Raw genomic sequence first — 27,828 nt, forward strand, 5'->3', positions numbered from 1 at the left:
GGAAAAATTGGGAGAAGAAAGGAGAGAGATGTAGGAAAAACATGAAAATGAAGTCAGCAGCTTAGACAAGGAAATCCAAAAAAATGCTGACGAAAATAGCATGCTAAAAACCAGCTTAGGTCAAATGGATAAAACAGTTCAAAAAGTTATTGAGGAGAAGAATGCTTTAAAAAGCAGAATTGGCCAGATGGAAAAAGAGATAAGAAAGCTCTCTGAGGAAAACAAATCCTTCAGACAAAGAATAGAACTCAGGGAAATTGATGAATTTACCAGAAATCAGGACTCAATACTTCAAAACCAAAAGAATGAAAAATTAGAAGAAAATGTGAAACATCTCATTGAAAAAACAGCTGATATGGAAAACAGATTTAGGAAAGATAATTTAAGAATTATTGGATGGGGGCGGCTAGGTGGCGCAGTGGATAAAGCACCAGCCCTGGAGTCAGGAGTACCTGGGTTCAAATCCGGTCTCAGACACTTAATAATTACTTAGCTGTGTGGCCCTGGGCAAGCCACTTAACCCCATTTGCCTTGCAAAAACCTAAAAAAAATTATTGGAATACCTGAAAGTCATGATTAGGAAAAGAGTCTTGACATCATTTTCAAAGAATTACTACAGGGAAATTGCCCTGATATCCTAGAAGCAGAGGGCAAAATAGAAATGGAGAGAATCCACAGATTTCCCCCCCCCCAGAAAGAGACCTCAAAAAACCAACCCCCAGGAATATTATAGCCAAGTTCTAGAACTCCCAAGTCAAAGAGGAAAATATTACAAGCAGCCAGAAGGACACAATTCAAATATCATGGTGCTGCAGTCAGGATCACACAGGACTTCGCAGCCTCTACATTGGAAGCTCGTAGGGCTTGGAATATAATATACTGGAAAGCAAAAGAGCTTAGAATGCAACCGAGAATCAACTACCCAGCAAAACTGAATGTCCTCTTCCAGGGAAAAAGATGGACTTTCAATGAACCAGGGAAATTTCAAATGTTTCTGTTGGAATGGTCAGAGCTGAACAGAAGGTTTGATCTTCAAATACAGGACTCAGGTGAAGCATAGAGATTGGAGGAGAAGGGGAAAATATGAGGGACTTAATGATGATGAACTGCATGTATTCCTGCACAGAAAAATGACACTGATAATACTCATATGAACCTTCTCAATTAACAGAGCAGGTAGAAGGAGCTTTTATAGATGAAGCACAGGAGAAAGCTGAATTTGAAGATAAAATATGGTGTAAAAATGGAGTCAATAGAAAAAAGGGAAATGTAATGGGAGAAAGAAAAAGGAGAGGGGGGAATAGGCCAAAATATTTCATATAATAAGATTTTTCTTTATTACAATGATCTATTGCAATGATATGGAAGGGGGGAAGGCAAGGGGGAATGAGGGAATCTTCGCTCTCATCAGAAGTAGCTAGGAGAGGAAACAGCATATATATTCAATGGGGGTACAGACATCTGGAGTAAGAAGGGGGGACAGGGGGAAGGGGTGGGGATGTGAATGAAGTAGGAGAGGATGGACCATGGGGGCAGAATGGTCAGATATAATGCATTTTCTTATTTACTTCTTGCAAGGGGCTGGGATTGGATGTCCTGTCTGGGACCATAGGGCCAGGCAGATGCTGGGACTAAGGGGTGGTATGGGGGCTTGGGGCCTCTTGGCCCTAGGACCTGGGATCTGTCTGCTGTTCCACTCAGGTACTCTACAGCAGAGTCAGAGTGAAAGGAGAGAGAATATATAGTACATGGTAGTGGAGAAATAAGAAAGGAGGGAGTTGTGACCAGCAATGGCAACGGTGGAAAAATATGGAAGTAACTTTTGTGATGGACTTATAAAGAATGTGATCAGCCCACGACAGAGTTGGTGGTTTTGGAACACAGACTGAAGCAGATTTATTATTATTATTATTTGGGGGAGGGTGCAGGGCAAATGGGGCTGGGTGGCCTGCCTGGGGCTGCATAGCAGGGTGATTGTTCGGTGTCTGAGGCCGGATTTGGACCCAGGTGCTCCTGGCTCAAGGGCCAGTGCTCTGTCCGCCACCCAGATGCCCCTACTATTATTACTACTTTATTTTATTTGGGGTATTTTTTTTTCTTTTTTGGTTTTTGCAGGGCAGTGGGGTTGGGGTGGCTTGCATGTCACACAGCTGGGTGATTGTTGGGTGTATGGGGCCAGATATGGGCTCACGTGCTCCTGGCTTCAGGGCTGGTGCTCCATCCACTGTGCCACCTGGCCATACCTACAATTATTACTATTATTTTTAATTTTAATTTTAATTTTTTTCTCTCCCCTTTATCACTCAAGCGAGGCTATATTTTTTGGGGGGGAGGGGGTATTTTGTTTACTCTCAAACAAGAATATTTTATTAATGTATAAAAAACATTTGTACAAAATGAGAATAAATAAATAAATATTAAATAAAAAAACAAAAAAGGGTAATTAAAAATGTGGGAAGATCTACTTTGTAATTCAACTACATTTTTTTTTCAATTTGTTTGAAGTAAATTCTTGTAAATAAAATTCTTTTTTCAAAAAAATCTTTTCTCCCCCAAGCTTTCTTCAGCTAAGAAAAGATGAAAAATGATGTCACATTTTTATTTTCCCTTTTTTGAGTTAAATGAATAATGAAAAGAAATAATCTGAACAAGTTGACTCATTTCTAGAAATTTTATAGGAAAGCTTTAAGACTTTTTAACTTTTATGACTTCATTCAATGCTTTTAATTTTGTTTCCTTTGATTATTTAAAATAATATAATGACTTCACATAACGATCTGAAATTTTTTTTTAAATCTTGAAGTCAATAATTTTTGACAGCAACATTCTGAATACAGTGTTGTCATTAAGTAGACAGTCACCAGGAATAGGTTGTATCATATTACTTCTGCCACCCCTCCAAGAGTTCCCTTTCACAGGGTCTTGCCAAAAATGCTAATGAATGATTAACAGAATTTAGGAACCTGTCTAAAGCCACATTGGACCTAGTTACTATGCAATTTCAAATAAAACTATTATTTTCTAGATGGCATTTTAATAGAATTAAAAAATATGCTACCCTTTCTGTATAGATAATAGCATTATTCTGAGGAACTCACCAGTGAAACATGAGTCACTGTAGAGGGATTATTACTACATATCTAATTCACGTATTATTCACTGAGCACTTACCTGAAGGAAATAATATAATTTGTGCTTTAAAAACTTCGTTGCCTTATTTGAGATTTTTCATATTTGTTATGCTAGACTCTAGGTAAGACTGCAGTGGCACATCTATACTGTGGCATTTTGTCAAGACTAAAAGAAAAGATATAAATAGGTCACAGTAAAATCAAAGATGAGAATGACTTAGAATGAGAATTCTAACTAAGCAATGAGACATTTCTTTATATAATAATAATAACTTCTTAGCCTAATAGACTTCTATGGAGTATCTTCCTTAGTATCTTTAATAAGCACTTAGCAAAAGGAATTTTATCCCAAGGTACTGATAGTCAGGAGGTCATGTTTCTTCCCCACTGTGAGAGCTGTCCATATATCTTCCCTCTCAGTCCCCCACATCACTGCATTGCTGCATTCCAGCAATCCTTGAAGCCAGAATCTGCTTCTATCCTTGGGGTCCATTTTATTGGTGTCCCTCTTTCTTCTACTGAGTCCTTCAATAGTCAGACTCTGGTAAATGGACCACCAGCTCTGCCCCTTTCTTGCCCTGATCTCGATCTCTCTCTCTCTCTCTCTCTCTCTCTCTCTCTCTCTCTCTCTGTCTGTCTCTCTGTCTCTCTCTCTCTCTTTCTTCAATAATTCATTTTAATTCAACTCAACACACATTCAGGAAATACCTTCTATATGCAGAAAAGTATGCTGGGACTAAGGGAGAAGTAAAGTTTAAATAAGACATGGTTCCTGCCCTCATGAAGCTTTTAATCTAGTAATAGAACAAAAACATAGCTTATAGGTTGGGTATATGATCAACTTAATGTTTCAAGAGTTAATTTACTAATAACTATAGTAGCATATTATTTGTGTATTTTTAAAATTATATAAATATTTTATTTGTTTTCCAATTACATACAATGATAGCTTTCCCTGATTTCAATTGTGTTTTCTCCAGTTGAAGGAACTCCTAGTTATGGCTCTTGTATTTTGATACACTAAAAACTCAGCTATTTTTATAAAAACTACCCCAGGGGTCTAGATAGAATTGCTTGTTTGCTAATTTAGAAGAATTCTGTATTTTGAAAAGAATTTAGAATTATCTTGAGTTTTCTCACTTTGTGACTATACCTTACTATTGAGTAAATTAAAATAAAACAAAGCAAAGCAAAAAAAAAAATCTCAACTTAAAGGAAATGACCACAGATTTAAGAGATGACTGTCAGAAATGTGAGTCATATGGAATAAAGTTCTTTTATATCTTGAGGTTGTGAGGTGGATGTGACAGTTACTTATGGCTACCAAATAGAAGTCTGTGAGAAAAGAAAAAGATAAATAAAAGGGTTTTTTGTATTGAATTCCCACCCATTTGGCAGGAGTAAGTTTTCCCCTGAGGTTGCAACAAGATTCTCAGTGTGTTCATTTGGGATGAAAAGAAGGATAAGAAGGACATAGGTTAGATGATCTGCCTTCACAGAACAAATTCAGTGCCAATTATTTAATTAGTTAGAATAAGCTACAAATTTCTCCTGAAGTCCTTCAAATTTGTTTATTTACCTATTTATTGCAATTTTATATCTTATCTATTTTCAAGAAGTAGCCTTTTGGTTACTTGAGTGATTGTTTTTTTTTTTTTTTTTTTTTTTTTTTTTAGGTTTTTGCAAGGCAATGGGGTTAAGTGGCTTGCCCAAGGCCACACAGCTAGGTAATTATTAAGTGTCTGAGGCTGGATTTGAACTCAGGTACTCCTGACTCCAGGGCCAGTGCTCTATCCACTGAGCAACCTAGCCACCCCTTGAGTGATTGTTAAATCAAAGATGCACAATTGAACTTCTAATGTTATTTGCCTCTCATATGTGCCCCATTGACATTCAATTCTCCAAACCTTCATAATTTTGTTATACTTTTGATTGATATTTATTACCCTTTTCTTAAAAAGTTTATTTTACTTAAGTGAAATAAGATATATTTTTCTTCATTGATGGTATGCATTCTTTTTCTTAATAATAGATTTGAAAGCAATAACTCTTAAAGGTATATTTACTGTGCAGCAGTTAAAGGGAAACACTTTTTTTTCTCATATGGGGTTTCTACTCTGGGCTTTGGGGAATTTTGATTTCATTCTTGCCAGTTTGGGGTAGCTTGTGCTATTCTGGGTCTAGTTACATTTAGAAAACTAGGGCAAGATAAATCCAAGGTCTTTTAGTGTCTTGTTAAAGTGTGCTAACAAAGAATCCATTCATTTTCCAAAGAAATAAAAGTCCTGTGTAATTAAGCACATGAGAGATATGGGACTTTCCAAGCTTTTGTTTTTGTTGTTGTCATTCATTGTGCCTTAAAAATAAAATAACTTTGATGATCACACACACATACTAAATACTTTCTGAATAAAAATGTAAAAATTGACAAGTACATTTTAGTTACATTATTAACTTAATGTTCCAAAGAACATAGATGAATCTAACTTGGATACTATGAGAAAAATTGTTTCTGGTTTGTGTTTTTGAGAGGCAAATAGGGTTAAAGTGACTTGTTCAGGTCCCCCTGAGACCATATTTGAAATCAAATCCTCCTGTGCTACCTAGGCTACTTACCTAGCCTCAACAATAGAACTTCTAAAATTGGTTTAGTCACTTAAGGGTCTTAAATGTGAGACATAATATAGCATATTTTAAAGAATACTGAATCCAGCATCAGTAGTGTGGGAGATTTTGCTCTGTTCTAGCATTAGTATATTAGTGCACTTTTCTTTCCACAATTACCAGTCATTCCTTCAAGGTGAATATTCCACTAGCAAATGATATTTTAAAGTAATTGTTATCTCTTAATTTTCTTTTACTAATTTATTGGGTATAAGTAAAATACAAAAAATATTTTGATGATTATTTCTCAGATTATTAATGATTTGGAACAATTTTCCCACAGTTATTAGAAGTTTGTACTGCTTCTTTTGACAGATATTTGCTCATATTTTTGGAAAGAATGGCTCTTGGTCTTTTATATTTTATATTTGTTCCTTGTTTGTCCTACATAATAGACCATTACCAAACATACTTGACACAAAGATTTTTTTTCCAGTTTTCTTGTCTTCTATCTATTGATTTCATTTAGGCAAAAACTTTTTCCATTTCAAGTGGTCAAAATGATCTATTTTGCTTTCTGTGATAGTTTCTATCATTCTTTTAGTTACTAATTCATCCTCACTGCATATTTGTGAAATGTCCCAGATCTTATTCTCTTCTAATTTATGGATACCCCAGAGATATTGCAGGTTCAGTTCCAGACCACTGCAATAAAGTGAATATTATGATAAGTTAAGTCACATGAATTTTTTAGTTTCCCAGTAAATATAAAAGTTAGGTTTATACTCTATTGAAGTCTACTAAGAGTATAATTACGCCTAAAAAGTACAATTTAATTAAAAATATTGTTAAATCAGAAGTGCATTATTGAACTTCTAGTGTTAATTGCCTATCAAAAAATGTTAACCTCCAACTGAAGATAAGAATATTTTTGCTGGTGGAGGTCTTTCTTCAGCAGTATGGTGGTTGCTAAAGATTGGGGTGGCTGTGGCAATTTCTTAAAATATGATACATCACAGTGGAGTTTACCACTTCACAGACTGCCTCTTCCTTTCACTTGAATATCTAGTGGCTGTTGAAGGGTTTTTATTTTTATTTTTGTAAATAGTATTTTATTTTTCCCAATTAAATGTAAAGAAAGTTTTCAACATCCACTTTTTATAAGATTTTGAGTTCCAACCTTTTCTTTCTTTTTTCTTTTTTTAAATTTATTTTTTATTCTCATTTTGTACAAATGTTTTTCTTTACATTAAATAAATATACTTGTTTACAAGTAAACAAAATACCCTTCCCCCCATGAATATAGATAGACTTGCTTGGGCAAAAAAGTAAAGGGGGGAGAAAAAAATTAAAATTAAAAAAATAATAGTAATATTTGTAGCTATGGCCAGGTGGCACAATGGACGAAGCACCAGCCCTGGAGCCACAAGCACCCGAGTCCATATCCAGCCTCGTAAACCCAATAATCACACAGCCATATGACATGCAAGCCACCCGATCCCCACTGCCCTGCAAAAACCAAAAAGAAGAAAAAAAAAGACCCAAAATAAAATAAAATAGTAATAATAGTAGGGGTGGCTGTGTGGCAGACAGAGCATTGGCCCTTGAGCCAGGAGCACCTGGGTCCAAATCCAGCCCCAGACACCCAATGATCACTCTGCTATGTGGCCCCAAGCAGGCCACCCAGCCCCACTTGCCCTGCACCCTCCCCCAAATAATAATAACAAAAAATGTGTTTCAGTCTTTGTTCCAACACCATCAACTCTTTCATGAGTGGATCACATTCTTTATGATAAGTCCATCACAAAAGTTACTTCCATATTTTTCCAACATTGCCATTGCTGATCGCAACTCCCTCCTTTCTTATTTCTCCACTACCATGTACTCTATTTTCTCTCTCCTTTCACTCTGACTCTGCTGTAGGGTTGCTGAGTGGCACAGCAAACAGATCCCTGGTCCTGGGGCCAAGAAGCTCTGAGCCCCCATACCACCCCTTAGGCCCAGAATCCACCTGGCCCTATGGTCTTGGGCAGGCCATCCAATCCCAGCCGCTTGCAATAAGTAAAAAAGAAAATGTGTTATATCTGACCACTATCCCCCCATGGTCCATCCTCTCCTCCTTTATTCACATCCCCACCCCTTCCCCCTGCTCCCCCCTCCTTCTTACTCCAGTTGTCTATACCCTATTGAGTATATTTGCTGTTTCCTCTCCTAGCCATCTCTGATGAGAGCAAAGGTTCCCTCATTCCCCCTTGCCTCCCCCCCTTCCATATCATTGCAATAGCTCATTGTAATAAAAAAAAATCTTTTTATGTGAAATAGCTTGGACTATTCCCCCTCTCCTTTTTCTTTCTCCCATTCCATTTCCCTTTTTTTCTTATTGACTCCATTTTTACAGCATATTTTATCTTCGAATTCAGCTTTTTCCTGTGCTTCAACTATAAAAGCTCCCTCTACCTGCTCTATTAACTGAGATGGTTCATATGAATATTATCAGTATCATTTTTCTATACATGCAGTTCATCCTCATTAAGTCCCTCATATTTCCCCCCTCTCCTCCAATCTCCATGCTTCACCTGAGTCCTGTATCTGAAGATCAAACCTTCTGTTCAGCTCTGGCCATTCCAAAAGGAACCTTTGAAATTCCCCTGGTTCATTGAAAGTCCATCTTTTTCCCTGGAAGAGGACATTCAACCTTGCTGGGTAGTTCATTCTTGGCTGCATTCTAAGCTCTTTTGCCTTCCGGTATATTGTATTCCAAGCCCTACGAGCTTCCAATGTAGCTGCTGCTAAGTCCTGTGTGATCCTGACTGCAGCTCCACGATATTTGAACTGTGCCCTTCTGGCTGCTTGTAATATTTTCTCTTTGACTTGGGAGCTCTGGAACTTGGCTATAATATTCCTGGGGGTTGGTTTTTTGGGATCTCTTTCTCGGGGGGATCAGTGGATTCTCTCCATTTCTATTTTGCCCTCTGCTTCTAGAATATCAGGGCAATTTTCCTGTAGTAATTCTTTGAAAATGATGTCAAGGCTCTTTTCCTGATCATGACTTTCAGGTATTCCAATAATTTTCAAATTATCTTTCCTAAGTCTGTTTTCCATATCAGTTGTTTTTTCAAAGAGATATTTCACATTTTCTTCTAATTTTTCTTTTTTTTGGTTTTGAAGTATTGATTCCTGATTTCTGGTAAATTCATCAATCTCTCTGAATTCTATTCTTTGTCTGAAGGATTTATTCTCCTCAGAGAGTTTTCTTATCTCTCTTTCCATCTGGCTAATTTTGCTTTTTAAAGCATTCTTCTCCCCAATAACTTTTTGAACTGTTTTATCCATTTGACCTAAGCTGTTTTTTAGCATGCTATTTTCTTCAGCCTTTTTTTGGATTTCCTTGACTAAGCTGCTGACTTCATTTTCATGTTTTTCCTTCATCTCTCTCCTTTCTTTTCCCAGTTTTTCTTCTAACTCCCTCATTTGATTTTCAAAGTCTTTTTTGAGCTCTTTCATAGCCTGAGCCCAATTTCTGTTTTTCTTGGAGTCTTTAGATGCAGGAGCTTGTGCTTCCTCATCTTCAGACTGAGTATTTTGATCCTTCTTGGGCTCATTTTCAAAATATTTCTCAGTGGTCTTCCTCTTGTTTCTTTGTTCATTTTCCCAGCCTAAGCCTGTTTTTTGGGGGTGCTTCCTGAGCTTTTGGGACATTCCCACAAGGGTCTCAGTGTGTGAGGTTCTGTCCTCCCTCCTGGTCTGTGAATGAACATAAGCGCCCCCCCTCTGCCACGGGGCCGAGGTGGGGGGCCCTGTTGTTCTATGGGGGGGCCTAGACTGGGATCAGGATCTGAATGTGGTCAGAGCTCCAGGGTCCTGTTCCAGAGGCAGAGGACAGAGCTCTGCAGTCTCTCTTCACTCCCCTCCCTCAGCTCAATGGGCTCATGCCCTGGGGTCTCCTGCTTACTGGCTCCACCTGCTTCTGTTTCCAGGTCTAGGCTGCGGAAAGACCAGGCTGCTGGCTGTGTGCCCTGAGGGCTGAGCTCCACGTGCTCACTCTGGCAGAGGTCCCCAGCTGTTCCCCCACTCCGTGCAGGTGCTCCCTGGGGTGCAGCCCAGGAGACTCCCCCACTGCTGCGAGCTGCGGCCCCCAGCGCACTGGGGCTGCCTCCGGGAGGCTGAAGTTCCTTGGCTGTGGCGGGCCACCCCTCTGGCGGGCCGCTCCTCTGGCCCCGGGGAGCAGAGCCTCTCTGCTCTTTTTCAGGTTACCTTGAGTAGGAGAACTGCCTCACTGGGTCCCTTTGTGGGTTCTGTCTCTTGAAAGTTTAGTTAGAGTCCTTAGTTTATGAGTTTTTATCAGAGAGCTCCTAAGACTTACATGTCACCTTCTTGGCTCCGTCCCCCAACCTTTTCTTTCATCCCTTTCTCCTTCCCCTCTCTCCTCCCCCAAAATAGCAATCTGATATAATTTATATATGGATAATCATGTTAAATATATTTCCACATTAGTCATTCTATGAAAGAAGAATTAGAACAAAAGGGAAAACCCACAAAAACAAAAAACAATAGAAAAGTAAAAATAGCATGCTTTGATCTGCATTCAAAATTCATAGTTCTTTCTCTAGATGTGAATAACATTTTCCATCATGAGTTTTTTGGAATTGTTTGGGTCATTGAATTGCTGAAAAGAATGAAGACTGTGATAGTTGATCACTGAACAATGTTGCTGTTCCTGTGTACAATGTTCTCCTAGGTCAGTTATTTAACTCAGCATCAATTCATATAAAGTCTTTCCAGATTTTCCCAATATCTACCTGCTCATCATTTCTCATTGCACAATAGTATTCCATTACCTTCATATACCAAAACTTGTTCAGTCATTCCCCAACTGATGAACTTAAAGGATTTTTATTTGGTTTAATTTCAATATTGTGTCTCAGGGAAGAGAGAGGTCCAAGGAGAGGGAGAGAGAGAGGTGGTTCGTTGGATAGTTGGATAGCAGTCAAAACACATACAACACTTATCAATTAAGTTCAATGTTTTATATGACAACAGTCTGTGATGATTCAAAATAATTAATGTAGTAACATCAAAGACCACTGATCATAGATATAATAATAATGAAAAAGTTTGAAATATTACCCAAAATATGACAAAGAAACACAAGATGAGCATATGCTATTGGGAAAATGGTGCTTGACTTGCTCAATGCAGGGTTCCCAAAGCTTTCAATTTGTAAAAAATGCAATATAAAATAAAGCTTGCTTAGACATATGTGAATATGATCTATGTACACATATAAATATTTGCAAATTATAAACAAAAATACAAGGTATTTGGTGGGGAGGTACTAGTTGCTAAGGTTTCAGACAAGGCCTCCTGTTCTGAGGTGGTATTTGACCTGAGCTTTGAGATTAAATTAGAGATTCTATAATTGTATGAGTTGAAAAGGAATATATTCTAGGTGTGGTAGTGATATGCTGTGCATGTAAGAAACAGTAAAAAAGCTAGTTTGGTTGGACCATAGAGTATGTGAAGAGAAGTAATATATAAGAGTGGAAAAATTAGATAGGATAGAATGTGGAGGGCTTTCAATTCCAAAAAAACCCCTTGACTTTTATCCTAGAGTTGATAGGATGCTACTGAAGTTTACTGGGTAAAGGAGTGACATAGTCTAACCTGTGCATCACTTTGGCATTACATAGTCAAACCTGTGAATTACTATGGTGTTACATGGACCTTGATTAGATGGAGAGGAGAGAGACTGGAAATATGGAGTCAAACCAGAATAGAAATTAGAATAGTCTAGATAAAAAAATGAAGAAATTCCAAATTTAAGTGATGATTGTGTGAGAAGAGGGGATGGATATTGAAAATGAGATTTGGCATTGATTTTGTTTGTGGGAGGAATTACAATGAATAGTCAAGGATGACATAGAAGTTTCATTCCTAGGTCACTGGAAAGATGGTGGTACACTCAAAAATAGTAGGAAAAATTAGAATGGGGCAGGTTTGGTAGAAGAGAAACAAAATTAGTTCTGTTTTTTGGAAATTCTGAGTTTGAGATATTTATAGGACATCCTGTTTGAAATGTCTAATAGGCAACTGGTAATGTTGAACTGCAATAGAGTTAAAATAATCTATATAAAGATGATAACTGACCTGATGTAAACTGATAAAAGTCATCAAAAGTGTAGAGAGAGCAAAAAGACCTCAGGATAGAATCTTGGAGTACTATTTAAGTTAGAGATAGGATATGAATGATAATCCAACTAAGAGACTGAGGTGGAGCACTCACCTTAGTAGGAGGAAAACCAGGGGGAAAAATTAATGCTATTAAAACTTGCAGGAAGGTGCACTAATAGTCAAGAAGAAAATTAGTGGCCAGAAGTGTCAAAACTATTTCAGGGGAATGAAATGTGTTTTTTTTCCTTTTTTTAAAAAAATAACATCCTGGGGCAGCTAGGTGGCACAGTGGATAGAGCACTGGCCTTGGAGTCAGGAGTACCTGAGTTCAAATCTGGCCTCAGACACTTAATAATTACCTAGTCATGTGGCCTTGGGCAAGCCACTTAACCCCATTGCCTTACAAAAACTAAAAAAAAATCCTACAGAATTTACTCTCTGCTGGCATAGCTTTCAAGATTCTGGAGTATTCTGTATGATAAGACATTGCAGAGATTTTCTCTGATGGCAGTTAACCAAAAACAGAGTCAACACAATGAGACATTAATGGAGAGTATCACCAGGGTAGATAAATCAATACTTGAATATTGTATAACCTGTAGAATAATGTACTTAGAAGACTTATTGAAATTTTATCTGATATACATGGACATACATTTTAATGTCAGGAAGGGTACCAAATCATTAGGCAATGACCATAAGTGAGTCAGTTGCTTTTGGTTAATATCTAGCAGGGTTAGACTTCTGTCTCTTCTAACTTATTCTTCCCTTATGTGAGGAAGAAGGGTTAGATTTGTAGCAAATACCGTATCAATTCTGGTTAGAGTCATCTCGCATTAGCAGCCTACTATAGTACCAGAGCACATGAATTAGAAGAAATAGACATTTAGAAATTGGACATACTAAATGAACCTGCCCACCCAACTTCTAACTATTTACCTAATGCAAAATGGATTATTTCCTCTGGCATCTCTCTCCCACCAGTCTCCAAAAGTCAAGTTCAAAAAAGACATCACCAAACTAGTAAACTCTGGGATAGTCTGTTCATCACTTCTAGAGTCTGATATCTGTATGGTAATGCTCCTGCTAAGGGTTTCAATTGGGTATGTTTTAGAACAGATTCTGCCCTAACCAAACACCTATACTGTCTCCCTCTTCCCCTGTAGTGAATGGTAAACCTCACTTGACTGATGGGAAGGTGCACAACTGGGAGGGGAGGTGGAAGAAATATTCTTCGTTTCCAAATCAATGTTCTATTCTTTAGAGCCCAGGTCAAACTTTACCTCTTCAATGAAACCTCCCCTTATCAGTCTTATTCACTAAGAATCTTTCCCCTTTGACTCTCACATACATTGTATAATATTTTTTAATAGTTATTTCTGTATGTCCTGATCCATAATCCCTATAAGAGAGTAATTTCTATGAAGGCATGAACTGGATCTTGTCTAAATTTAGTACTCTCAGCAGCCATAACAATTTACTATACATTATAAGGACTTGAAAATAAATGGATATTAAAGAATGTAATTTGAAACTCTAGCTTTACTTGATACGTATTGCTTGTGTGATCTTGAACAAATCATTGGTCTTCTTTAGTTTCTTCATTTGTAAAAATAGCAAGTTGGGATTAAATGATTTTTGAAGCCAATTCTCATGCTAAATCCCATGCTCCTCTCTTATAAGCCTACATGTTGAATTGAAAGCACATGTTTTAACAGGGATGGGCAATCTTAGATGATTCAGAAGATGTGGAAAGGGGAAAGGCAGAATAACACTCTAGGACACAAGTTAAGCATTTTATCTCTATTATGTGATCATTCTCAAATGCTAGAAATATGAGCTTTCCTTGCTTATAAAGCCAGGAGCGATATTCCATTAAGAATCAAAACAAAGCCTCAGTATATAAAATCTGCAGGGTAATAAAAGGGTGTGGTTCATTCAGGTTGCAACTTGAACTAGCCAGATTCTATTACTAACACTTGAAAGTCATAATCCTTTGTTTGTATGTAATATATTTTTTCAACAAACTTTATTCTTAAATTTTTGAAAGTAATTGGGAAAAAATCTGTCCAAAATGACAGTGAATAAAATAAGAGTAAAGATCATTTCTGTAGCTTAAAAGTGGAAATAGTTATCCTTCAGTTAAAGAAATGACCTTAAGTCTTCAGTTCTTTGTAAAGGACCATCATTGTTTAGCTAAATGCTTACCCTTCTATTAATTTTGTAACAGATTTTTATTTGAAAAAAATTGATTAATAAAACCCCATCATTTTCAATTCCACCCCTCATACCTCTTTATGTAACAAAGAACAGCTATGCAAAGCAAACCACCATGTAAATCCTGTCTAAAAGTCTGTATTCACCTGTATTATTTTTCTACAAAGAAAGAGTTAGGGTTTATCATCAGTCTTCTGAAGTCTGCACTGATCCTTGCATTGATCTTAGTTCTGATATCTTTTTAGGATTTCTTTTTTAAAAAGTGGGGAACAATGGGAGTTTGGGGCTGTTTCTTAATCCTTAAGGGTATTTGAGCAGAGGGGTTTCTTTTGCTTTTTACTGTTCAAATAAGGAAGTTCTTATTTGCATTTATTCATTTTTGTCTTCAAAATTTTTATCTTTTATTTTTAACCAATTGGATTTTCCTGTTTATCCTTCTTGATCTTATTTTGCTTTGTTTTGTTTTTATCCTTCTGCTTGCATTCCCACAAGAAAGGCTCTATGAGGAAAACCAGTAAATTATATTTAGTTCAATGGTTAGTAGACAGCAGCTCAAGCAAAACATTTCATTGAGGAGAAGGTTGTAAGTCAAGGCTAAAATAAAACTTTTGATTACTTTAAAAATAACATTCCCAGACTACCCATCTCAGATTCTTGAGATCTGGCACTTAGAGCATGATCTCGGACTTTCTTCAGTATATGCTATGTTTGATTCTTGGTATCCTTGGCAGGATAAAGAAGCAGAAGAAACCACTCAATATCTTACTGAGTTGTCTGAAATGGTATTCTGCTACCCCTTAATACTGGCAATTCCCTAAAAATGTGATATTATCTCTACTTGGGGTTGATAGTCTAAGTGACTTGGCAATTGAGGAAGTTAGTCCCCTTATCACATTGTTTGAAACATTAAAGAAAAAATACTAAATACATAGTGATAAATGTAGGTAACACTTTAAAGATTTTCAAAATGTTTTACAGATAAAATGATCTTCACAACTATAGGTGCTCTTATTATCTCCATTTTTATAGGTGAGGAAACACACAACTAATAAATGCCTAATGCTTTAATTGAATTCAAGTTTTCCTGACTCTAGATCAAGCACTTTGTCAGGTATACTATAAGATTCAAAGTAGGAAAGAAGCTAAGAGAGAATCTAATCCATGGTTCTAATTTTATATGTAAGGAAACTGTGTCTCAGAAAGATGAAATAACTTTTCCCAGACCAGTTAGTCCATGACAGGACCAAGGCATGAACTTGGGACATGTTCAGACAACAACTATTTGATGTTTTTTCAGCTATAGCAAACTTAGTCAGATATTTGATTTTACTTTATTAGAAAGACCAGTAAGTTGGATTATTGTTACAGAATATATTTTAAATTAATCTGTTCATTCATATGATAATTGTCCTTGATGTTCAAAGACATCCATGTTGTCATATATATAAAAAGCCATGACTATCATGTTATGTTTATATATATATACACATATGTATGTATGTATGTATATATGTATGTATATATATGAAATGTAGGGAATGTTGTGCAAAGACTTTCTCACTTGATTCATTCATATATCCATTCGTTCAATTAATTGAGCTCCCAATTGTATGCAGTGCACTATTCTAGATATGGGCAGTTGTAAGAATGAATGCCACCTCTTTATTCTTACTCTTAAATATCACATAACTGATAAATACATATACTTATATTCCCTTCCATAAACATGATGATAAATGATGAGAAAAAGATTACAACTTTCTTCCTTTACCATCAAAAGACCTTATGAAATTGTTGACAATATATATCAATTTAACATCAAAATAAATCAGATTACAAAATACAGTACAATATCTCTTCCCCCAAAGAAGTCAGTAGATTATATATGATTCAATATTCCTAAATTCCTTGAAATACAATTTATTCCAATTATATTTTCCTTCTTAACACACACACAAATTCAACACTTGTTACAAAACTTAGGTGACTAAAAATTACTCACATTTAGCTCTCAGATAGTTTCTTTTTAAACACAAGGTGGTGACCTTTTCCAATCAAAGATCTTCTGGCACTCTTTTCAAAGCTTCTTGAGGGCAAGGTGCCTGAATTTACTTTAAAGTCTCCATTAACTTAAGTTGAATATAACTTTCAGTCAATATTATTAGGTTAACAAAAACTTAGATCATGGTTGAAATCATGTCAGACTTTGCCACTTAACAAACTTTCAAATGGTATAAGTGGATAAGGTCAGATCCCAACTTCATTAATTACTTAATTTAATTAAAACTTTTTAATGGACCAAGCTGAGATTGATACCCTGGCCTGTACTAGATCTCAGAATATATAAACATTTTCCCACCTCTCCAGGCCAATAGAGAGGTGAAAAATGCCCCATTGATATTTCAATACACATGTACACACATATACACACATATTTATATTACATATTTTTGAATGTACCAATTAAGACCAGTCAAAAAATTATTATTAGAATCAATCAGAATTTCTTGTGGAACCTCTTATATATTAGATTTTGAAATAGCTAACCAATAGTTAAAACTGAATGCATTCTTTTTTTTTTTAGGTTTTTGCAAGGCAAATGGAGTTAAGTGGCTTGCCCAAGGCCACACAGATAGGTAATTATTAAGTGTCTGAGACAGGATTTGAACCCAGGTACTCCTGACTCCAAGGCTGGTGCTTTATCCACTGTGCCACCTAGCCACCCCAAAAACTGAATGCATTCTTAAGTAACTTTAAGGATGAAATCTGAACTTCCTAGTCCCAGAAAAGTTTTCCCCCTTTTTTCTTAAGTAATTGAAAATCAATCTGTCCATTTCCCCTTCCCCCTCCCAAGGGTGGGGGACTTTCTCAGTCCAGCTAAATGGGGCCTGGAATTGATAAACACCTGTAGCCTAAGAAACTGGTCATTGCCCAACTTGGCCCCTCCCCAAACCAGGAAGGCATGGGGGATCCCTGTTTTCTAAAACAAGTTATTCTGGGGGGGGGGGGGTCTTACTCTTCCTGCAGTGAAGCATGCATTCCATCTGAGACACAGGTTTGAATTTCAAAGTTCTAAAAAGTAAGATTTCCCCTTCTCCTTTCTCCACTTTCTCTACAGAGAGTGGGGGTGGAAGAGAATGAGAGAGAGCATTTCACAGAGAAAGAAAGAGTGCCACCTAAGAATAATTTCCAAGAGCCCAGATGTTTTACTTTTATCATATCTAATTCTTTTTAAGAATCAAGCACACAGCTCGGGGAGAAATATGGGGGGTGGTGGAGAGAGATGAATAGCCAAGCAGCCTTAGCTGGGCCATGATCAGAGTTGACTGAACAGGCCCCCAACCAGTATCCAACCCAGGTTTTTGTCTTGCTTCTCAAAAAGGTGAACTCCCTTCCCCTATACTAGACCTGAATTAGGTAGAGGGTAAAGCTCAAGGAGATAAGCATACAAATTTTACATTAAACAATTGAATCAGTGATACAATAATAATTGGGGGAGGTCTCCACCCCAAGCAGCCTTTAAGATTACAATTGTTTCAATTGCAATCATAATTCTCTACTTCAAGTCAAGCTAGTGGAGGGGGGAGAAAGAGAGATAAAGGATGGGGAGAAAGGTTAGGAAACTGGAGATGAGGAGACTATTGCAACATACCAGGAATTAGTATAGGGACAGTAGGAGTGGAAAAGAGAACATAAATCCACAGTTGAATGAAAACCCATCTGTAATATTTTTAATAGAACAGCAAGCAGTTTTGCCCTAAAATTAAATGGAAACTTATGGATTCTTTTAACCAAAGCAATAATTTTGACTCGGAACAATTCTACAAGCCTTGTTTTTTAGAGTCAAAACATAACTTCTCTGCTACTGGACCTTTTTGGCACCCTTCAGCAAGGAGCTTATATTATTGTTCCTAAAGTCCACACCCTGAACCAAAATTACTTTCCATTTAAATGTCCCTCAAGCTAAGAGTCTGAGTTGTTAACTCTTGACTAAAGGAAGCTTGAATGATAAAGAACTCAAGGATTAAATGTGTTTTTACAATAATAATGCTCAGATGAAACACCCTTAATTCCATGCATCCTTCCTCAAAATTAATGTTCACATATTTTTCTTGAATGAAAATCAAGAAGACATAGGTAGGAGTAAATAAACACATACAGATGTAAATTTTAGAAATTCTATTTCTCTTCCCTACAGAATATTAAAAATCAGAATGGGGGCAGTTAAGTGGCACAGTAGATAAAGCACTGAGGAGGAAAACTTGAGTTCAAATCGGGCCTCAGATACTTGATACTTAGTACCTGGGTGACCTTGGGCAAATAATTTAACACCATTGCCTCATCCTCCCCCCGTTAAAAATATAGAAAAAAAGAAAATGAAGGATAAATGTTAAAAATGAAAAAAAAAATCAGGATAGTGGAGATGACTCTCATTCAGTTTCCCTGGTGGTTTACAGAAATGCATAACTCCCACGGGGTCCCTTCTTATTTTATCTTCCTTTTTGACTTCCCCATCTTCTGCTATATTTTACAATGTAAGAAAGTTACCAAGTTTTGTTGCACTTAAGAACTTTCTATATCTCTCTTTGCAAAATATTTTGACGATTTCATTTAGGTTGTAGGCTATAAATGACTGAGGATTTGAGCATTTAAAGAGCTATGAACAGTAGCTAAAAAGGTAATCAGCATTTTAAAGAGCAGATGATTATAATTGACAATACTTTGCACCCAATCTGAGTGAACTGTTGTGAGTATGAACTTTTGACTGTAACTCACTTTCAAAACCTGAGCCAATCAGCCTCTCTACTTTTCTCTTTAGTTTCTTGTTTCTTTTCTCTCATTTCTCATCATCTTCTCTCTCTCTCTCTCTCTCTCTCTCTCTCTCTCTCTCTCTCTCTCTCTCTCTGTCCTTGGTTTCTTTTCTCTTTGCTTCTCTCTTTTCTTTATTTCTCTTTTCCTCCTTTTTTTTGTTCTCTATACTCTTTGCAGGGCTACTGACCTAGTGCTCTTCCCATTGTTCCAATATTTACTAAATTAGGCATTTAATTGACAGAATGGATAGACTGGTAGATCTAGAGGCAGGAAGACCAGAGTTCAAAGACAATCTCAAACACTTGCTAGCTATGTGATCTTGGGCAAGTTCCTTGATCTGTCTTAGTTTCCTTATTTGCAAAATGGTGATATTAGAATCTACCTCTCAGAGTTGTTATGACAATAAAAATTAGTTAATATTCATAAAAGCTCTTTAGAAAATCTTAAAATAATATATAAATGCTATTATTACATATAATTTTATAAGTCATTACATATAAACTATATTTTATATTACATGCATCATTATTATATATTATTATTAGAGTGGGTACAAAAAAACATATGCAACATCCCCAGATGATAATTTAATGACTTCAGAAAGTATTGAAATAAAATAGAGGAAATCACACCTTTTTTCATACATTCCTTATGTAAGTAAGTAATATTTCTGTGTGTGTGTGTGTGTGTGTGAGAGAGAGAGAGAGAGAGAGACAGAGACAGAGACAGAGACAGAGACAGAGACAGAGACATAGAGACAGGGAGAGACAGAAAAAGTGGAAGATAGGGAAGTAGAATTAATATTGGATAGTGGATTAAAGTGACTAGGGAGCTGGTCTGAGTTTGAAATACCTTGTTTTCAGTCTTGCATGATATATACTAGTTATATGACCTGGACAAGTCTTTTATCCTCTCAGTCTCTAAGAGTCTAAGTTATTAAACTGATGTATTTTCTTATAGATGTTCTTGAGACTAATTTCCTATGGTGATGATAACACTAAACTGGCTGAAAAAATAGGATTATACATAGACATATATGTGGAGGCAACTAAGTGGCTGTGGATAGAGCATAGAGCCTGGAGTCAGGAAGATCTGAGTTCAAATTCAGTCTCAGACTCTTAATAACTGTATGATCCTTAAGAAAGCTTTTAACTTCAGTTTGCCTTAATCTACTGGAGAAGGAAATGGCAAACCACTCTAGTAATCTTTGCCAAGGGTCACTAAGAGTGAGACAGAGGGGGTGGCTAGAGCTAGGTGGTGTAGTGGATAAAGCACAGGCCCTAGAGTCAGGAGTACCTGGGTTCAAATCTGGTCTCCAACACTTAATAATGACCTAACTGTGTGGCCTTGGGCAAGCCACTTAACCCCATTTGCCTTGCAAAAACCTAAAAAAAAAATTGCTTTGGGGTGGCTAGGTGGCTCAGTGGATAGAGCACCAGCCTTGGAGTCAGGAGTACCTGAGTTCAAATAAGGCCTCAGACACTTAATAATGACCTAGCTGTGTGGCCCTGGGCAAGCCGCCTTGGGCAAACCACTTAACCCCACTGTCTTGCAAAAACCTAAAAAAAAAAGAGTGAGACAGAACTGAATCACTGAGAAAAACCAAATACTTATATGAAATACTCATCTATATATACAGATATAGTATATATATATATATATGTATATATATACATATATATACACAGACATATTTGTCTAAACTTATTATATCAGTGTGGGCAATTCAATGTAAAAACTATATGCACTGAGAACTCAAATGACTTGCCCACTGATGGCCTCATAGCTAGTATAAAGGATTCAGAAGATCTAGGATTCAGAAGACTCTGGATTCAGAGGATCTAACTTCAAATCTCACCTATTACTACTGTGTGATTTTGGGTAAGTCACTTTCCATCAGTATTTCTCAGTTTCCTCATCTGTAGAAAGGGAGTTGAACTAGACAGATTCTGAAGTCCTTTCTGGTTCTACATCAGAAATCCTTGCCTTCAATGGCAAGAAATGAAGACAAGTCTACCAAACTCAAAACTGGCATTCTGATCCCTATACTTTGTTGCCTATCATTTAATATTTTAGAAGGTTAGCATCAACATTTTCTCATTGAATACTCAATCACAGCTTATCAAATACATAGAATCATATAAGGTAGTCAGAACAGACCTCAAAGGAGACCTAGTTAAACTTTCTAATTTTAAACTATATGGAAACTGAGTCCTAGAGAGATAATTTTGTTAAAGTCACATTGCTAGTAAACAGCAGAGTTGGGCTTCAAATTCAATTTTTTCTAAGAACAGTGCTTATTGTACTTATTTATTTCTTTTATTGCATGTTTTCAGAATGAAGCCATATAATGGAACTACATTAACTAGGGCTATGGTTAAAATTAGGGGAAAAAATCTATTAATTATTATCCTGTTGCAGGATAATAATTTGGTGTACTATCCTATGCCAAAATCCTTAAGTCTTCCCTATGGAGATAGCATGGGGCCCTCAAAAGCAATGCCAGCAGTGGCCGCTAGGTGGTGCAGTGGATAGAGCACTAACCCTGGAGTCAGGAAGATTTGAGTTCAAATTTGGTCTCAGACACATAATAATTATCTAGCTGTATGACCTTGGACAAGCTGCTCAACACCCCCTGCCTTTTAAACAACTCCAAAATACTAAAAAAACAAAAAAGCAATGCCAGCAGAGCATAGGCCTACCCAAATGAAAAGACTCCCAAGTTTTTCCTTCTGTATCAAACTGATTTTCTTTAATTCTTCATACCTGACCCCCCAGTTAATAATTTGTAGATACTGCAAGTATCAAAATATTAATAAGTATTAGATCATCAGTGATTTATCCATGCTATACTTTATTTAATGACACAGGTTAACTCAATTTTTCCTGTTTATTATTAGGCTTTTTGTGTCTAATATCAGACATTAAGTGCCCAAATCACACAGGTAATAGGTCCTCTGAATCCAGAACCTTCTGAATCCTTTATACTAGCTATGAGATCTTAGTTTTAGAACTTAGTTTTAAGTTCATTTCCAACTCTATTTTTCTGTGACCACATGATTCTATGAGGAAGACTCTAAGGCAGGAGTTCCTAATTGTTTTTGTGTGGTGGATCCCTTTGGCAGTTTGTGAATGAAAACCAATTATATTAAAATATTGTTTATTAAATTTTTAAAACAAGTTCTTGGACCCAAAGTTAAAAACCCTATTCCAAGTCAATAGGTACTTTATCTTTTGCCACGTGCTATATACTTCAGTTTTCTGATTTCTCAACTCTGATGACATTTCACATCCCTTAAGGTTAGTAATTTCAAAGTTACCAATACAATTCTAACTATCCAATCTTAAATTCTATAAAATGGATAATGAATAAGATTCATTTTGAAAATATATGATACTATCTTAGGACAAGGAAGAATATATTTCTTCTCTTTAACTTTTCAGTTTTGTAACTGAAATTCTTCAAAACTTCAAGAAACTGAGTATTTTGATGTGGTACATCTCTTCATTGATTCACTTCAAAATCACAATAAACTTTTTGTGGACAATTTATTTGAAATTCTGTGACCAGACAAAATCATCATCTAGTAACTAACCATTTGTTGATGAATGTACATGTACTTACCTTTCTTGGTCCTTGAATGAGAGACATACAGTTAATTTCCTATCTGTACTTGGAGTCTTTCTAGTTGGGTAGGCCTATGCTCTGCTGGTATTACTTTTGAGGGTCCCATGATATCTCCATAGGGAAGACTTTAGGGAAGGGTTTTGGCACAGGATAATACACTAAATTATAATAATTAATAGAATTCACCCCCTAATTTTAAGCATACTACTAGTTAATATAGTTCCATTATATGACTTCATTATGAAAACATGCAATAAAAGGGGAAAAAATCTTTCTTTACATTGTCAAGAGAATAAGGTTCTTACTGACTGAAGAAAGCATTGGGTCCCCAGTGTAAGTTTCAGTAGTTGCATGGAGATATAGAAAAAGATTGTCAAAAATTCCTACATACAAATCTAATACTATAAATTATGGAACCAAATTGTCATTTTATATCTTTATGTGTATTCACTTAATGTACTTAATTATGGATAAGGTAGTTCATTTTTGATTTTAGAAAGATAATATTCTCTATGAAGCCTAAAATCATACATAGCTTGATTGTTACAAATGCCTAGTCTTGTTACTTTTAAAAAAGAAAGAAAAATAAAAATATTGACTACTAAAATTTTATTGAGTCAATCAATCTTTTAAAAAATATTTTATTTTATTTTCACTTACATCTTAAAATAATTTTAAAGATTGTTTTTTAAACTTTTGAATTCCAAATTTTATTTCTTCTTCCCTTTCTCCTTTCTCTTCTCCCTGAAATGATAATCAATTTGTAATGCAAATAAATATTTCCATATTAGTTATTTTGTACAAGAAGACACAAGCAAAAGAAAAAGAAGGAAAGGAAAGAAGAAAGTGAGGAAGGAAGGAAGGAAGGAAGAAAGCAAAGAAAGAAAAACAGTATGGTCCACTGTCTATTCAGACTATAGCACTTCTTTCTCTGTGTGGATAGCATGTTTCATTGTGAGTTCTTTGGGATTGTATTGCTGAGAATAGCTAAGTCATTCACAGTTGATCATTGTACAATATGGTTGTTACAGGGTGGCTAGGTGGCAGTGGATATGCACTGGCCCTGGAGACAGGAATACCTGAGTTCAAATCCAGCCTCAGACACTTAATAATTACCTAGCCGTGTGGCCTTGGGCCACTTAACCCCCCCCCCAAAAAAACTTAAAAAACCCCAAACAATATGGTTGTTACTATGTAAAATGTTCTCTTGGTTCTGCTCTCTTCACTTTGCATCAGTTTAAATAAGCCTTTCCAGGTTTTTCTAAAATCATCCTGCTTGTCATTTCTTTGTTTTTTTTTTTTAGGTTTTTGCAAGGCAAACTGGGTTAAGTGGCTTGCCCAAGGCCACACAGCTAGGTAATTATTAAGTGTCTGAGACCTGATTTGAACCCAGGTACTCCTGACTCCAAGGCCGGTGCTTTATCCACTACACCACCTAGCCGCCCCTGCTTGTCATTTCTTATAGCATAATAATATTCCATCAAAATCATATACCACAGTTTGTTCAGTCATCCCCCAATTGATGTGCATCTCTTTGATTTTCAATTCTTAGCCACCACAAAAAGTGCTGCTATAAATATTTTTGTACAAATAGGTTCTTTTTCCCCTTTTTTAAAAAATATCTTTGGGATACAGACCTAGCAGTGGTATTGCTGGATCAAAGGGAACACATGATTTTATGACCTTTGAACTAAATTCTAAATTGTTTTCCAGAATGGTTGGGTTAGTTTACAACTCCACCAACAGAGCATTAGTTCCCCCATACCTGGAATATACTTTCTCCTCCTCTCCACCTCTTGTAAACTCTAGTTTTCTTCAAGATTCAGTTCAAGTACTACTCTCTATATGAAGATTTTCTTGATATCCACAGCTATTAATTTCCTCTTTCTCAAAGTTATCTGAACTAAATACAATTAATCTTGTATACATTATGTATACAGATATATATATGTATTTACACACATGCATATATATGTGTCTATATATCTATGTACACACACACATACAAACACACACACACACACACACACTCACACCTCATCTTCCCTAATAGAAAGCTGGCTCCTTGAAGTCAGGGACATTTATCATTTTCCTTTTTTGTCATGTTAGCTAATCTGATAGGTGTGAGGTTTTTTACTTCAGAATTATTTTAATTTCTAAATCAATATTTATTAAGTATTTGCTATATTTTTAGACACTAAATGCTAAGCATTAGAACTACTAAGACAAAAGGAAAACATCTCCCTGACTTCAAGTGGGTAGAGCTTTTTAATGCCTTTAGGTGACTAGGAAGTTGCCAAGGGAAAGGAGGCTAATCAAATCCCAGCAATAATTTTGTTGTCTTTTAAGGAAACAGTGAAATCTTTATTGTACACAGTGTAGAACCAATAGATCTATATGTGTAGGTAACAGTGCAAGGAAAGGAGTAGGATATAAGAAGACTAGAAAGATAATAGTAGTAGTAGTAGTAGTAGCAGCAGTAGTAACAGTGGTGGTAGTAGTAGTAGTGTAGTAGTAGTGGTAGTAGTAGTAGAAGCAGCTGTAGTAGTAGTAGTAGTAGTGATAGTAGTGGAAGTAGTGGTAGTACTGGAAGTAGTAGTAGTAGTAGTAGTAGTAGTAGTAGTAGTAGTAGTAGTAGTAGTAGTAGTAGTAATAGTAGTAGTTAGCAAGCAGCAGTAGCAGCATTAGCATCTAACATTTATATGAGGAACCAAGGTGGCACAGTGGATAAAATGCCAAGCCTCAATTTAAGACAGCTCACTTCCTTAGTTCAAGTCTGACCTCAGGCACGTCCTAGCTGTGTGACCTTGAGCAAGTCACTTAACTTTTTTGCCTCATTTGTAAAGTGATCTTGAGAAGAAAATGGCAAAAGCATTCCAGTTTCTTTGCCCAGAAAAACGCCAAATGAGATTATGAAGAATCAGACAAAACTATGGTGGTGGCATTGAGAATAGAGAGAAAGGAATATATGGGAGAGGAGTTATGAAAATAAAAAAATTAGAAAAAAAATAAGGCAACTGACAGTCTCAATGGAGTGAGTGAGAGTAAGTTGTCTAGGATAATACCAGAGATGCATACCTTCTTGATTGGAAGCATCGGGGTATCTATGACAGCAAGAGGAAAGTTCAGGAGAAGGATGGGTTTAGGGGAAGAGCATGTTGAATTTGAGATGCATACAGAACTACCAAATCAAACTAATATGTAATTCATAAAATAAGACTGGGGCTCATGTTCCTCTGAGGACCCTCCACCTCAACCTCCCATGTGCCCTCCATAATCCCTTACTTTCTGTTATAACAAGCACAAGTGGTCTGGTTCCACAAAGTGCTTTCAAACTTGTAACTTATGAAGCCATTATTAGATGGTTCCTGATGGAATCTTGTTCTCTGATATATCTGCTTGATTGCTTCATTCGATCGCTGTACAGTTCTTCACTGTATTTTATTCAATGGCATTCACTCTGGTTTATACCTGTGACTGGTTGATGAGTTGATTCAATAGAAACATCCAGGAATTATCAAAACCAGTTTGCATAATTGATTGATTGATCCTGTTTAGTCAGTTATATTAATTGAGGTTAGGAGCTAAAAGATGCTCCACTTACATTAATAATTTTTTCTTTTTTTTTCATAGAGCTGTTTTTATCCTGTGCTTGACTTTGAGAACTGCCTGTTTTTATCCTTCAACATTCATTAATTGGGGAATGGTTCTTGCTTCTAATTATTTGTATCAGTTTCTTATTTATGTAGGATATTGAGTTTTATCAGAAAGACATGGAGCCAAGATTTTTTTTTCCTAGTTAGGGTTTCCTCTTTTAGAACTCCCCATCCTATACTTTATAAAGAAAATGATGAAAGAGAAGGAATGATTATCACTAGTGGTTTATATCTGAGGCAATGTACTTTTGGTTCCAATGACCCTCCTTTTTTCCCTTGACCTAGATCCTGTCAGTGGTTCCTGTCAATTCTTTCTTTTCATTTTCATTTTCCCTTCAGATGTTTGATTTCCTCTGCTTGTTTCCTTGCTCAGTTTGATGTATTTCTTCTCTCTCTCTCTCTCTCTCTCTCTCTCCCTTTCTCTGTGTATGTATTCAATTACCCATTGTGTATTTAAAATAAATGAGATTACTATGATTCTTATTCTCACTTCTCTGTCTACTATTACTTGTATGTATCTGATTATGAGAAATAAGTTCTACCTCCTGCTTCCTCATTTCTGTTCTGTTCTTCTCCTCTCCTCTGACTCTTTTTTTTAATCTTCAGAAATATCATAACAGAACCATTATACTTTTAGATACCCTATATTTCATATTTAACTATGCCCTTACAATATCCTTTGAAAACATTAAAGTTTGGAAGAGGCATATTTCTCCTTCTCCTGTTAGAATGTTAGCATTATTGTCTGAATCTTCCTAGTTGCTCCATCTTTCTACATTTCTCTTGACTCTTGTGTTCATATTTTGAAATTTCTACTTAGCTCCAGTTTTTTTATTCAAAATTGCTTGAAAGTTCTGATTAAATTTCATTAAAGTTTAATTTTCCCTCTTATACACAGCCTTATATACAGCTTTTCAGATTATTATTCTTTCTTGTAAATCCAGATCTCTTACCTTTTGGAATATTGTATGTCAATATTTTTTTCTTTTCTTTGTAGTGGCTATTACTAAGTCTTATATGATCCTTATCATGATTCCTTTGTGCTTGAATGCCTTCTTTCAACTTTTGCATTATTTTTTTTCTTTGCCCTAGAATCTCTAAATTTTGACTTTAGTATTCCTGAAACTCTTTTAGGATTCTTTCTATTTTCACTTAGCCCTCTGGCAAAAATAGAGCTTCATAATTTCATTCATTAAATAAGTATGATAATTCTTTGACATATTTTCTTTTTTTAATATTCTCTTGTGAAAGATTTAATTTGTTTTGAATTTACAATTTTCCTTCCCAATCTTGCTTCCCCCCCACCCCACAGAAGGCAGTCTGTTAATCTTTACATTGTTTCCATTTGACATTTTCTAAATGAATTTTTTAAAATTTTCAATCTTCTGTTTTTGTCTCATGGAGCCAATGATTTCTTTTTAGTGTATTATAATTTTCATAGATTTTTTTTCTTGGGTAAGGTTTTCCATTTTCTCTTCTAAGCACTTTATTCTCTTTCAATGCCTCAATGAGTTTGCTGCCTTTGCTTGGTCTCTTGATCTAGGTTATCTGGGTTCCTGTACTTGCATTTGTTTTCTTGGTTGTCTCAATGTTAAGAGTTCTGGTAGAT

The 27,828-nt window shown here is 36.0% G+C and overlaps 1 protein-coding gene across 4 annotated transcripts in view; it reads left to right on the forward strand.

The window, feature by feature from the left end:
* Nucleotides 1-27,828, forward strand: part of SYNE2 (spectrin repeat containing nuclear envelope protein 2) — a 414,448-nt gene that overhangs the window by 62,888 nt on the left and 323,732 nt on the right. The window lies entirely within an intron of this gene.

The sequence above is a fragment of the Macrotis lagotis genome, chromosome 4 (genome assembly GCF_037893015.1).
Source record: "Macrotis lagotis isolate mMagLag1 chromosome 4, bilby.v1.9.chrom.fasta, whole genome shotgun sequence".
Lineage (NCBI taxonomy): Eukaryota > Metazoa > Chordata > Mammalia > Peramelemorphia > Peramelidae > Macrotis > Macrotis lagotis.